The sequence below is a fragment of the Varroa destructor genome, unplaced genomic scaffold (assembly GCF_002443255.2).
Source record: "Varroa destructor unplaced genomic scaffold, Vdes_3.0 BEIS01000001.1, whole genome shotgun sequence".
In the NCBI taxonomy this organism is placed as follows: Eukaryota; Metazoa; Arthropoda; class Arachnida; order Mesostigmata; family Varroidae; genus Varroa; species Varroa destructor.
This window is the reverse complement of record NW_019211454.1, coordinates 28,888,616-28,902,819: the sequence shown is the minus strand read 5'-3', so window position 1 is coordinate 28,902,819 and position 14,204 is coordinate 28,888,616. Positions and strand designations below refer to the sequence as shown.

At 40.2% G+C, this 14,204-nt stretch overlaps 1 long non-coding RNA gene across 1 annotated transcript in view; it reads right to left on the bottom strand.

Moving 5' to 3' along the window:
- LOC147758478 (uncharacterized) overlaps window positions 1-663 on the bottom strand; it is a 32,382-nt gene extending 31,719 nt beyond the window's left edge. The window contains exon 1 of the long non-coding RNA XR_015316445.1: window positions 559-663. This is a non-coding gene — a long non-coding RNA (uncharacterized LOC147758478). The remainder of the gene's footprint in view (window positions 1-558) is intronic.
- Window positions 664-14,204: the final 13,541 nt, after the last annotated feature.

Below are 14,204 nucleotides of genomic sequence, written 5' to 3'. Positions count from 1 at the left end.
TATGACAATAATTATATCTTTTGTTATCTTTTCCGTCGTATTCAGCAGGTCGGTGTGCCAATGGGCCAGTTTGGTTCCCCAGTTTGGAAATCGGCCCCAGTTCTGCTTCCATTTAGATTTTAGGAAATCGTCCTTCTGTGAGAAATTGATGCACCAGTCTTCTAAATAATTTCGACCATCTTTTGACCAACAGTCTCATTACTTCAGGATGGACTCCGCCCGGAGCCGCTGATTTGTCTGTTTCCGTTTACTACTGTGCGTTTTAGACATCCTCCGCATCGATTCCACCTCAAAAACATCCTACTTGGCAATTGAATTCTGCGTGATTCACCTAACCACGTAACTTTCTGTGCTATACCTTCGCGCATCAAATGAAAAACAAACTGGTCTCTATTTCGTATCACCAGATTAAGTTAAATATATATGATGCCGACCTTTTATTAAATGGCTATGACGAAAGATCTGTTTCTAGCTGCGAACGTTTTAGCCTTGGGTGTCAATACGTTCTATGCAATCTTTCAATAAAAAATCGCATAAGACCAGCTTGGTCCCACTTACTTGGGCAATTGTGATAGTACAGAAATTCGTTCTCCAGCTCATGTGGTTGATAGTTTCGAACTAGGGTTTGTGTCCTATACGTCTAAGCGATAGACGCACCATACTGCCACCGCGTAGAGAACACGATACAGAAAGACCAAAAGAGTCGTTTAGACTGAGCCAAATGGCTGCATTTAGTGTCAGCGATTAATAGAAGCCCATTGTTAGGCAATGCAAAAACTAGATACCCCATAATTTTTATGAAGCCGATCGAACGCGTACCACCTAATTAGATCAGCAGTCTATCGGAAATGTACAGACAGAGCTACAAAGTTAACATAGAGTCGTCCACTACATGTCGTAAAAGGGACATTTAGGAACTATAAAAATGAACGCTCATTCGTTCACACTAATTCATGATTAGCAATGGCTCACTGACGAAACTAATTAAGCTGCACCATATAATAACCAGCACCCACCAAAACAGCCCAGAGCAAACCTCACTCGATTCGAGTCAATCACTTGCTAGGCCTTTTCGTATTTCTCTGTTCCTATATCTTTGCCCTTTAGCCCACGAGGTAGCGGCGATGGCGACGGAGGCAGCGGCCGCGCCATAGCAGCAATGGAAGGTTTAGCCGCTTCCTTCTTCAGCTGCAAGCACCAGCTAGCAAGGCTTGCAGGTGTCAGAATAGTGCAGGTCTCGTGCAGTGTTTGCCGCAAGGCGCCAGAATCTATGCGATCAACAGACTTAGCGTAGGCCTGCCTGTTAAGCTGGCTTGCTAGCATCTAATATATGTATATACGTATGTATATACTATAAATGTATAGCAAATGTTTATTCTGCTGCTGCTACGGCTGCCGCCCCGTCCCGCTACTCCTGGAGCCTACTAAAGAGTAGGTATATTTGTATATTATGCAGTCACCCGGAGAACACGGCGTACCATCACTGGTAGAATCGCTTGCTCACTTCCTGTGCCAATGAAAGTGAGGCGCATGTTGAGGCTGTACCTAAGTGACTGACTAACTCAGTCGCTTGCTCTGGGTCAGGAACTATCTAGCAGCGACCTGCTTCTCGTAATGCGTTATAATACAGTTATGCAGATGCTTGCGAAAAACCGTAATATTGTTGCCACTAATGAAACAATAGACTTACTGTATTTATTATGCTGTTTTGCAAACGATAGAAATTAGCAGAAATTTGTCTTTGTTCGATAATTGGTCGTTGAAAAAACACTATGAAAGATATTGTTGGCACCTACATCTTAATATCTAGTAAAATTGTACGAGAAACTCCACTTAATGACACAGTAAGGGTTGTGATACAAATTAACTATCAGCTCATAACAAAAGAAATTGGAACTATTCATCGAACGTTTTTTTCGTATCAAATCACACTGTTGGCTTGTAGCGTGTTTATGAGGTTTGAAGCTAGATAGCGCCGAGACTCTCGTTCTTCAAAGGATAGTAAATGCAGGTGTTACTCACAGGACCGGTTTCGAATTATCTTCTAAACACAGCTGACGAATTTTCTAATTATAGCTAATGTGACATTTATTCCCCATGATCACTTTTGTTGCCTTTTTTTATTCTATTATTTATAGTGGATTTTTCAAAATGTCTGCTTTTGGCAAAGTTTCAAATATGATAAAAGGAAATTTAAAACGCATACAGGAGAGGCCTAGTCCACTTAAATTCTTAGTTAATAGTAAACATCTATTATGTGGCATGAACGTTATGAGCGACTACATGCTTCTTGCCACCGGACAAAAAGAAATGCTCGAGAAACATAATGCTTGTCAAAAGTACAACGGACAATCGGCCTGATATTAATACTTTATAAAGGCCTTTTCAGTCGTACCATCTTGTCAGTCTGTTGGTGAACTAATGGATCAATAGTCCTTTCTAGTCGTTCAGTTGATACAGACATAAGAGTAGGACATAGTTTTTCTTTCGAATACATTTTGACTTTCTAAAATAGATGTATGTATTGAAGTATTTTAGGATTCTGTTCTAAAAAAAAAAAACACACACTTTGTACGTTTTTATTCTTGAGTCGATCCCTTTAGTGTTTCTTTGCTTTACTTCTAGTGTTAGATCTTATCAAACTTATCTCTATTGCTAAAAGTAGATCTCCAACTGCAAGATTAACTGTATGAAGCTGTATGAACGTACTGATAAAATCGCTTGTAAAATACCTTTCTATTCCGTTACCAAATTTGGCGTTCATAGTTTGTTCCGTTCATAACAGCCTCTATATGAATGAGGAAGGTCATTTCATTTTATTTTTATTATTACTTTGCATCGTGTGACAGAGGTACGCGGACGGCAGGGCTCTATGAGGAGCTAGTCTTCTAGCCATGGAAACGTACTGTCTAGGGAATCTTGGAGGAATGAAAAGGATTTAGGGGAAACAGCGTCCAATCAATAACTGACATGCAGTTAACAGATCAGGTAGGCCTCTGATGAGATGCGAACTGTCAGTTACCATGATACTAACTTGCCAAGATTGTTGGCAATGTTTGTCCAACGGTTTTACTTCGTCAGATCTATTTGGATAGGCATGCGTAATGTTTTATCTGTATGGGGACAGCATTTGCTTCCTGTTGCGTAAATTAGTACTGCATTAGTCGCTCATCCGGAGTCGATATGTTCAGTTAAGTAGCGAACAGGTAATAAAATCTTAAGTGCCAGTTTACTTCATTGACCCAGATTCAAGCCCGCTTCGTTCTGAACCCGTTCATTTAGTCGACTGAGCTACGGTGTAAACAAGATCACGATAAAATGTCTCCATTCGGAAACAATACCTCGTGTTACAAGGTAGTAGGCGTTGTCTAATGGTTAGATAATCTGTCAAAACATATAGGGGGGACTTAAGAAGAGTAGCTTACTGGTTAGCTACGAGCTTCAAGAAAAAGGTAAGCGTATATATATTAGGTCTATAGAGAATTAGGTATGGCTAGATGATGCAAAGGATCATCAGACATATTCCTGGCCTGACAGCCATCGACTATGTCGTTTTCATGCATTCCCAGAAGGTTGCCTTCGCACACTTCGATGTGGCCTATACCGAGAAGAAGAGGCGTAACCATTCAAAAAGGGAGCAAAATATCGGTCGCCTTTGGCCAGTCTGACTGTGTTATATGCTCATACAGTTCGAAAGTCCATCGATTGATTGTCCGGATTTAGATGTCGGCATTGATCGAGTCATCATAGGTCTGAGCTACTCAGACCTAACGGGCATGCAGCTGCCCGCCTTACGCAAGTGGCTCAGGAGGTGTTCTGTTCCGCTTCGGATGTCTTCGTTCCCGCACCGCGGTTGCGGGTGGCTTGTGTCATTATTGTGTGTCGTCTGCCTTCAATGCTAAGCTTCATCCAGTAGCCCTATATTGATAGCGCTAATGGTCGTGAACATCCCTTAGATGGAAGGAAATGCTCTTTGATTTCACTATAACGCACCTCACTATTTTCGCAGCTGGTACATTCTGACAGAAAAGCCAGTTCACCGTCAATGTCTAGTCCTGCCGACTACTTGGTCCTTTTTTCTTTTCATCGAAAAGGAGATTTTTACAGATGATTTGCAGCCTTTTCATGCGGGCCATAGACGATATATTCCAGCGGTTATCAGTGCATCGCAGTCAGGTAGCGCGAAGTGCTGTCTATGAGGCAACGCTTACGCACTAATAGCTTTCCCTCATTCCATAATGTTATCACTCACATATATATGTATGACAACGGTGGTATGTTTTGCCGCTGTTTAAACTTTTAGGAAAAAATATTCGTATATGATTTGGGGACGAATGTCACTTCCGCTAAATATAGCTAGGTGATCCTGCATTGGATATTTAGTAAAAATAATTAACTGTCTAGTATGAAATAAAGCTAGTGGTCTGATTATATATGACATGTCACCATCGACTCTACGCAGTCAGAATTTTCTACCTGAGGGTCTTCCTGTTCAAGGTTGCACAAGCAACTGATAGCGAATGTACGGCGATGCTATTAGCTGACTAGCACGTTAGTAGGTCTATAGAACTTTCCACACCGCAATATTATTAAGAGAAAGGAAAACTGCGCTCATCACGCTAGTTTAGTGAAAAACTGGCATTTGGTAAAACGTGAAGAGTCCTGGCTTATCGTGGCGATTCTGTTCGGCTCCCGATAAAAAATCGAGTAGTGATCATCACGCGCTATGCACCTTCGCCGTCCGCCCTCTACAACTAGACTCCCCGTTATCCCGTTTGCCTACAGCAATCACCCATTCCTGTTCAACGGCATTACACAGCGCAGCAGCGGCACTTCCTGATTCTCAGCTCAGATTACCTATCTTGCTGGACCTACGTTCGGACATCCACAACACTCGTACATGAGATGAGCAGCCACTGAACCTCGGCTTTTCTACAGGCTACTCCCTACGGTCATGAAGTGGAACACGCCCCATTCTCCCACCCACTCTTTACTTCTCCATCTGAGGGTGCTAGCGAGGTGATCGGACTGAATTGGTGCCGCTATCCCGTCCAGGCGGTTAGCAGGCCACGCTCGAGTCCACCCTGCCGGAAACTGCGGTTTCTTGTCGGTCAGCTAACAGACGGACGGACGGACGCACGCACGTCGACTAACTTGCCAGCTGACGCCCCTTGTTCATCTATAGTCTGATGGGAAAAGAAGAGAAGAGCTTCCTTGAGTGAGGCCGTATTGAGCCCCAGTTCGATCGCTTCCGGATGTATGGTATACACGATTCCTTGAAGGAGATCACTTGGTCGTCGCTAAGACAGTAAAAGAGGGCTGTTACAAAAAGATCGTGGCTGGGGTAAATCGAAGCACACGGTGCTACATACAGGAAGAGAAAGACCGCTTGGTCGAGAAAAGTGACTTTGGAAAAGGAACCATGCTATCGTTAAGCGCGTTAACGGAAGTTGCTGTGTAACGGAACTTCAGGCGGACTTAGCGCATTCGAGCGGATACGAAGTTTGCACATGGCAATTTAAGTTAACAGGTATGAATTCATATTAATTCTCAACTGGTTTCAGTCCGGGTAGATCTTCTGTGCATAGTTTGTAAAACGTAGATAGACTACGCAACCCTGCCATTTGTACGATGAAATAAATCAACTTTAGCTTTACATGAAACAAGTTGGTCAGTCATAATTATCTTATTTTAAATAACAGCAATGGCTAGAACGTATTTCTCGTCATTTAAAAGTATGTAAGAAACTTCTTTTAAATTGCATGCCATCTACTAGTTTATCTCTGTCCGGCTCTAGGCTTTCACTAGTGGTACAATACCGACTTATCTTTTAGGTGTATCTCCTACAGCTGCTCTAGGTAGTGAATATGGCAGCCAATAAGCTTACGCATAACATGACGACAGATGGACGCAATTGGTTAGTACAGTTAGAGGCAGACATATGATAACTTCATTTCGCACTAATGGTACGTGCAGACGAGAATACAGAAGCGTGAGTACGTACATTCTAAAGCAAAGCCCCTATGAGCTAATCCCATTCGTGGAAGCTCTGCTGGCTACTGATGTCGAGCGACCATTTGTGAACTCGTGCTTGGAAATGAGCGACGAAAAATATTTAATTCGAACCCACTCTACTCATTGGCTACTCTCTTTTAGTAGGTAAACGCGCGAGTCGGCCGTGTATGTTTCACGATGTCCCAAAGGGCTCGTGGAGGTGCGAACCAGTGCACTCATAGCAGGCCTGCTTTATGATGGCTCATGAAGTTAGCAGAACAAGTACCCTGCACGCTCCTCCCTCGTCCCTCTGTTTATCGTTCTTTTGGGCTAGCCCTAGGCGCCCCTTCTAAAGCCCACCTCTCCCGCTTCTTCCCACGTTCCTCTACCTTTTCCTGGCCACAACCTTTACCCCCCAAGTCACTAGTGAGTTCATTTTTCCTCAACGGCGCGAAAAATGGCTCGTTTTCCGCAGACACGGTTGCCTCCCAAGCTTGTTTCTCCAGCCATCCTTTCCGTGCTCTCCTTAACGCACTCACGGTTGCAACGGCCCGCTTCAACTAGAAGACTTCTTGGACAGGCGACCAAACGAGACTACGAAGGCAAAGGGTCTCCGAGGACAAGTTCGGCCTTCGCAGAAGATGCGATATAGACACACGCTCGATTTCTTTAACGAAGTATACTATTAGTGCATTGTTTCAGCGGCAATCTTCCTGCTTACGTGAGATCCTCCTAATTCGCATTTTTGTCTATAGAAGTGGAGGTGACGTCGCGTAACGTCATTCAAGTTCTGCTTAAGGAGCGGTGCTAAACCACTGGGTCAACTTGATTGGATGCAAATTTTAAAAGAAAAATTTCTACTTGAAAGCACCACTTGGTTAATTACACTAACTGATTCTGCGAAATCGATACTTAAAACACAGCTTTCCAAGCTCTCATTCAAATATGGCGCCTCTAACTTCAAAATTCCAATAACGATTTACTACTATGCACAGCGCTATGAGGGTCAATTTACTGGAAAGGTAGCAAAATTCTGGTTTGCGAAACGCAGCTATACAGTTAGCTCTTTCTACTAGCCGAACTAACTTAGGTGACGAAATATATATTGATTAGGCATAGAACTTTGGTTTCAGTTAGTAACTTCGAAAATAATCCGAAACATTACCCCGCATACAACATAGCTTGAATGTCTGTACCTTGATTTTTATTTGATTGATTCCATGAGTTGTTGAAGGTACTTATATTGACTATAAATAAAGATACTATAAGCCTCACTGGTTCTGCAATTGTAATTATATTAATGACAGGACTTTTAGAGAAATTTCTTAAATTTCAAATTAGAAAGTTCTTAGTAAAAACGTGAGACTACGCAAATGCCTATAAAATCCACCACCTAGATAAGATATTAAACACACACCAAAGTACTATATCATCTTTACACGGTTTGCGCTCAGCAGCGACTCCTTTGAGATTAATTTATGCTCAAGTTAGCGTATTCCAACTTCCAACAGGTCTATGGAACTCTATAAATGAAATCTGAAGTGTAACAATCATAATTTCTCTGTTATATATAAGTAACAACCTAAGACGCAACTATAAACGTTGGTAGGCAACGTCGGTAGGCAACGGTAGGCAATGTCTCCGTTTCAAATACGAGGTCCAGCGTTAATCTGTCAATGACATTTTTCTCAAAGTGAAAAAAATCCTCGCTGAAAAAAACAGGTATGCTCAAATGTCGACTGGCCTGAAAATTCGCGTTACTAGTATGGCCTCAAAAGCCTCGTTGCGTCTTTAAGTGCGTTTCAAACCTGGGGCGAGTTTTTTTGAGGTTTGCACTATTAGAAGCCTTGCTTTTTTTATTTGCAAGCAGCTATTCTCAACTATGAATCCTGACCAGTCGACTGATAACTAAACCTCTATCTTGCTCGCTGTAGGCTTTATTGAATATTTAACATAACAGAATATGTACCAAAATTAGATCTGACCATGCAGAAAAAAAGGGTTGTGGCGCTTTTCGCGAGTGCTCGACGTTATATCTTATCTGATTTAGGATCTTACAAGATGAGTACCGTTGGCAGAAGAAGAGATGCGTAAATTCAAATAGCCAATTAACTGTTAGCTGATGTATTGAAAATAGGTTTGGAACTATCAATACTATAATAAGGCTTTCGTGTACTATCTATTTCTATTATTCTAACATACATTTGAAGATCACTAATCATTTCGCCGTTCTTGTTATTAACACTTTAATAATTTTATTTAGGCCGAATCATATTTATCACTGCCTTTGTCATTTAAACGCAAAACGGCGTAAGGAACATAAACAATGCGTAAAATTCAATTGCACAGAGCACTGACTGATGATGTTTGTAATCCTATATACGAGATCCGAATCCTGTCGGAGTTCTCCGCACCATGAATGTTACTATTGCGCAACTATGGATGGCTTGGTCTCAGTCACACCATCAGGACTATTGCTGGATCGTCTCAGTGGGAAATATGGGGCAGAGAAACATTGGGTAGATTTGTTAGGTAGGTAATTTCATATAGACCGAATATAAGGATCACATGAAAATGTCTCTGTTGTGAAGGATTACTCTGATAGGGGTATTCACCTAGTTGTAAGTATATTCCGGTAAAACCCCAATGGCTCAGACGTCCCCTAAAGTCGCTAGATCATGCCGACTTTTAACCTTATCGGAGCTATATTATGAAATAACGCAAATTTGTGAAGTCCAAATTCTGATTTATTTGAGAAGATGAAGATGTAAAACTATTTTGTTCGTGTTTTTAAACTACAGGGATTATACATTTTACATATTTCGGACTGAAAAATAGTACTGATATTATACGTTGGATTTTCGGGCATTTCTGTAGTATATAGTGCGCCTATAACCAACCACAGAACACAGATGGACTTTTCTGAAAAAGAAAAACTTTGAGCCAAATATGAAACAGAGAAAATAACCGTTGAGCTGTGGTTGAGTATTGAGTTTGTAACATCTTTCATCTCTGAGTTCTACTAAATTAGTATTACATAATGCTAAATGAAATAAGCGTTTCAAATTTTACGTCCGATACTGTTGTTCAGTATTGATTCAGACGGCTGAGTTTCGATGTCTGCCTACGCTCGGTTTCAACGTAGAGTATTGTCAAGGATTGTTGGCAAGCGCGCTATGGCACGGCAGCACCATTATCGGGATAATCAGCCACATCATGGGAAATAAGAGCCATAATATTCAAGTATAAAAGACACCTTGCATGCTGAAAGGAAAATATTTCTATCATATAAGAAAGCTTCATAATAAGTAGACCAACATAAGTGGGCAAATCTTTGTTACCAAAAGACCCAAAGACGCCAGCGTAGCGTGGCTCCGGAAGGTGTCTTTTAGCAAGGGCCGGTTCGTTAATCTGCGCAGCCAACATCGACGGCAACGCTATAAAAATGAATAAAACAGCATGTAGAAAATAAGTTTTCCCGGATACGGATTTATGTACAATTGACATATAATATAGAAAATGTGTGTAATCTTTTTCTATGAGCGGCAGCTTCAATGTCAGGCCAGTGCATATAGCGAGCGTGTGGCAGAATTCGTTATCTATTGCTTTGGCATATGCTTAGGTAATCCTTTAGTTTTTCTGTGTCCAAAAGTACAAGCTTTTTTTTTTTAATCTGATATACATGCACACATTATTTTAGTACAGCATGGATCACATCCCCTTGCTAAAATTAACGACCTCCCAATATGTTCTACAAAAAATGTTTTATGTTTGAACTTTGGCACAATTTTGACACTGGGAGGTTCAGTTGTCGAAATAAGCTTGCTTTAGTTACATTTTTATAATAAGTTAATAAAGGTGCATGGTATTTAAGTATATTTGAGGAGATCCGGCTGCCCCACTACCAAATACGGTATTTTAAATCTGTTAGTTCCACAGAGGCCGAATAAGCGCTTCTGACAGATCCTTTGAAAAACTACACAGTCGTATATATCTGTAAATTTTGTTAAACGGATTACTTTCTTTCGTGGATAATTTATTAAATCTATTTGGTATAATAATTTTTAGCATTGCAACTCCCTGTATTGTGAGTTCTTTTTAATCTATTTGGAAGCGCTTGTTCAATATCGAACTTTTTATATTTTCAATTTTTGAATTACTAAATATACAGCCATATAAAAAGTCGATTTGTGATACAACGGGAGTGTATCTTGCTTGACTTAAACCGCTGGATTTAATATATGACATCTGGGGGCCTGCGGGTCTTAATTACGTAAAGAAAGATACTTAAAAAATGAAACTATAATTACGCCTCCGTTCTGTAGCTTACTCGTTCAAGTGTATTATTTGTTTGGCTATCGATTTGACCTAAGTTAACTTTAGAGAGGATTCGTGGCATTAATAGCAGTGTGTTTCATAACGGCTGAAATCCCTCAGCGGCAGTACTCCCATAGAAAGCAGCACTCTTTGTGTCGGTGGAGGAACCATGTTCGAATATATTACAGCTAGCGAGTAGAAGTAAAAATAAAAGATGTTCCTAAGCGCACCCCTTTGCTTCTAACATAGGGTCGTCGACATCGGATACATATCAGTATAATGGCAAGCCTACTCCAAATGCAATCAGTCAAAATTGTTCGTGTAAAAAAAATAAAGATAGTAAAAAAGCTAACAAAGATCGATATCTGGTCCGTATTTTTAGCAGGCTCTCTGCCATCTAATCCATTTACTTGCATAATTAAACTGCCAATATTGGGCTCACTTTTTTGTCATCAAAGCGTTTTGTGATTTTCAGGCCTTCTTACCAAGTACCAAGATCAAAAAAAAAAAATGACACACAGGTTTTGACGACTCTTCTGAACGTTAACTGTAGGCAGTCCAACTATGATAAGATGGGAATTACCAGAAAGGATTTCAAGTTACTGACTATGGACTTGCACAGACCTCAGTTTCCTCTTTAAAATGCCTGGACTCTATTGAGACAAGCAGCTCACTTGGTCCCTCGCACCTCGTCATTTGACGAGGATGATGCAGGCTTGCAACAAATAGCAACCTACCTAGTGGCAGCGTCATCCTTCTACAGCAGTACGTTCGCCCAATCTCCAATCAAGTCCATTGAGGTGGAAGACTGGAATAGAAGGAGCCTATTTCGGCACTTCATGCTGTTGCTACTTTAGTTCTCGAACAGCGCCACGAAAATATCGAGCAAAATGCTATGGACAAGGTGTTTCCTGCTCCTCGTTCATTCCACATCAGATTCGTCCTTTGTTCCTTCTCCTCTGACGTTCTCGCCCGGAGATTCGCCGCATCCAGGGTCCAGTCATGACCTCGAACTTCGTCTGCACATCCTATTGCCGCCACCGCCAGTCACTTTTCTTCGGCTTCTATTGCCTGCCATCTCTTTTGTCAGAAGAATATCTCGATTCTAGACACTTCTATTCTGCCTTTACCGTAGCTAAGAAATTCTTTACAGAGGTTTCGGAGAAAAACGTATCTGAAAACGTGCGCATTTGGTCTATATGCATGCATCAGCCAATACCTTAGATTTCTGCGGTAAAGCTATGTATCTGAAATTTCACTACTTTAGAAAATTCAGCAAAAACCGACGTTTTAGTTAACTCTAGGTCAACCACTCCTTGAAGCTAAAAACATACACTTTGCTAACAGCTTGCTTCAAAAACAACTGGTTACACTCAGCATATTGACGCTTAACTAACTCGATTCGTAATGAAGAACAGCAGCATATATATATATATATATAGACATAAAACAAATATATACCTAACTATATTCTCGATGGAACCATATATCTAAAAAGTTTTCAATTTACGTGTTTCTACTGCTATTCTACCTTAGTATCTTAATATGTATCCACTCTCAGAGAAAGCATGTTTGAGGCAATTGCCCGATGCTACAACATCGCTCTCTCTCTAAGTTTTCAGCATTGCCTTCGGAGAAACCAATAGGCTCAGTTGTGCTGGGGCAATATAAAGGTTGCACGAGAATAATTATAATAGGATAAATGAATCCCTGCTGACACCTGGATTCATTGACGCACATAGGGGATCACTGAAAGTGCGCAGTAAGTAAATAAACCAAATCGAAATAAAAGCTCCTTTTCTATCCCTATTATTAATATGGCTGATTACCATTTAGTTTCTTGCTAGGGCTAGCCAGGATACGAGTTATGCTTTCTGGTTATTTACGAAGGCTGCTAGTAGCTGGCAAAAAGCAGTGTTTCTTTGGCTGTTGTTTCATTTTTTGTTTCTGCGAATGCTCGTATTTATCTTCCGCGCACGTTTGTCAACAGTAAATCCGTTTAGTTAAATTATCTGGGAAAAAAAATGACAAATTGTAGTGCTCGAGTATAGCTAGAAGCGTAAGAATAATGAATTACCCGAAATAGTGAGCTAGAAATCAACTTGAACTATTCGGGAAGGACAGGTACGCGTTTATGAGCAACATATTATATGTAATAGTTGATAATCTGTCCCCTCTAGTGTAGATCTGCAAATATATCGGATCTGTTTTTATTCTTGGAGAAGGTCTATGTGACAAATAATACTATCCACAAAATTTTGCGCTATCTAAACAGATGAAAACACAATACGCGTTTGGTTGGATTATAATGTGACAACGGTTTTTCTGCATACTTTACGGAAGCATGACTTCTACGTTGTCATGCATTGATGTATTAAGACTTCAGAGAACAGTAACTTTTTCAAGGTTAGCTACTTCAAGGTTAGGAAAGATGAAATCGCGAAATTCAGCCAAAAAAAATGAATGCTACGCTAAATTACTATATTTTTTATCAAGTTTCATTTGTGATCTACTATCCATAGGCGCCTCTATTTTAAATTTTCATAGTAAATATAGTATGTAGTCTTTCTCTTTTTGAATATAGAATTTATTATGGTAACCTTTTACCGGAAGTGTGTAGAATGTAAACGTACTAACTTCGGTTTGTAAAAGTGTAGCATTCGCCTACATAGTATTTTGAAAATACATGATAATTGTTAACTTTGAAATCATCTTATATACGGATACAGAACTCAAATTATAGTTATATCATATAGGATACATGATGAGGCGTTTGTCCGTTCTTGCCGTGCGCAGATAAAAGTAACGGTTATTACAGGTGGCCGTTGGCAGGGTGGTTACGATATTGCAATCATCTTAGATGACCCAGGTATGTTCATTCCTTATCCTGTCGTATATTCTACCATACCTTTTCAACCACGGAGTAGACATCAGAGTAGTTCACGGCAAACCATGATCATTACCGTCAAAATCCATACTTATTCGCATTTTTATTTACGTTTGTATTTATTCTAGCTTATTAAATAAATATTCTTTGAACTTTTAATTTATGAAGTGGTCTAATCAGACGTCTCATTATTTGACCCGAACGAAGCTTGATTAATGCAGATCTTCTAAAGCGATCTATCCTCTAAAGGCCAAAAAGCCTTTAAGGCACTTATGTTTTGAGGGTACACATGTTTCAAATACTTTCGACCGGAAGTTCGATACGCGCAGGCCGCAAATACTCGAAATCTGGCATCTTTTTCGCTGGTGCTAGGTTTGTTTTGGTACAATAACCAGACAAGAGATCAACTGGACGAAATGTTCTAATTTGTCTGAATCTTGGGTGGCTGCCGGCAAAAGCTTTTCATCAATTACTGGTTTGACGTCGATAAAGACAGTTGATAATCTACGGAATGATGGTACGTGGGTTCTTAATAATTTATGCAAGAGTTTCTTAACCACGCTTATCGTTCGCTCAAGCGTAAAACACCTATTTATTTATTAACCAGTTCATCTTGTACTTATTTGTTTTTTATATGTTAGCAGTTAGCTTCCTTTTTTTAAATGTCGTGTTGTTATCAAAACATACATTAGATACTGAAGGAAATTTGTTAAGTAATTTTCTTAATGCAAGTGTAGATTCGTAAGCTGAAAAGTGTCAAGCTAATTCTTAGTGAAGGCGCCCTCGTTCATAGAAGAATGAAACTTTTGCATTGAATGTTACTATATTTTTTTTATGTGAGTCAATCCAGTGAAGTTGGCACCGGTATGAGGAAATAGGCCGTTTCGCGCAAGGTTGTTCGAACTTCATGTAATGAAGACATCTGTCAGCATGAATTCAGCTTTTCAGTAAGCAGTTGCCTTCAGAAATAACTAGAGTTTTTCTTTTAACGATTTCATAATTTCGT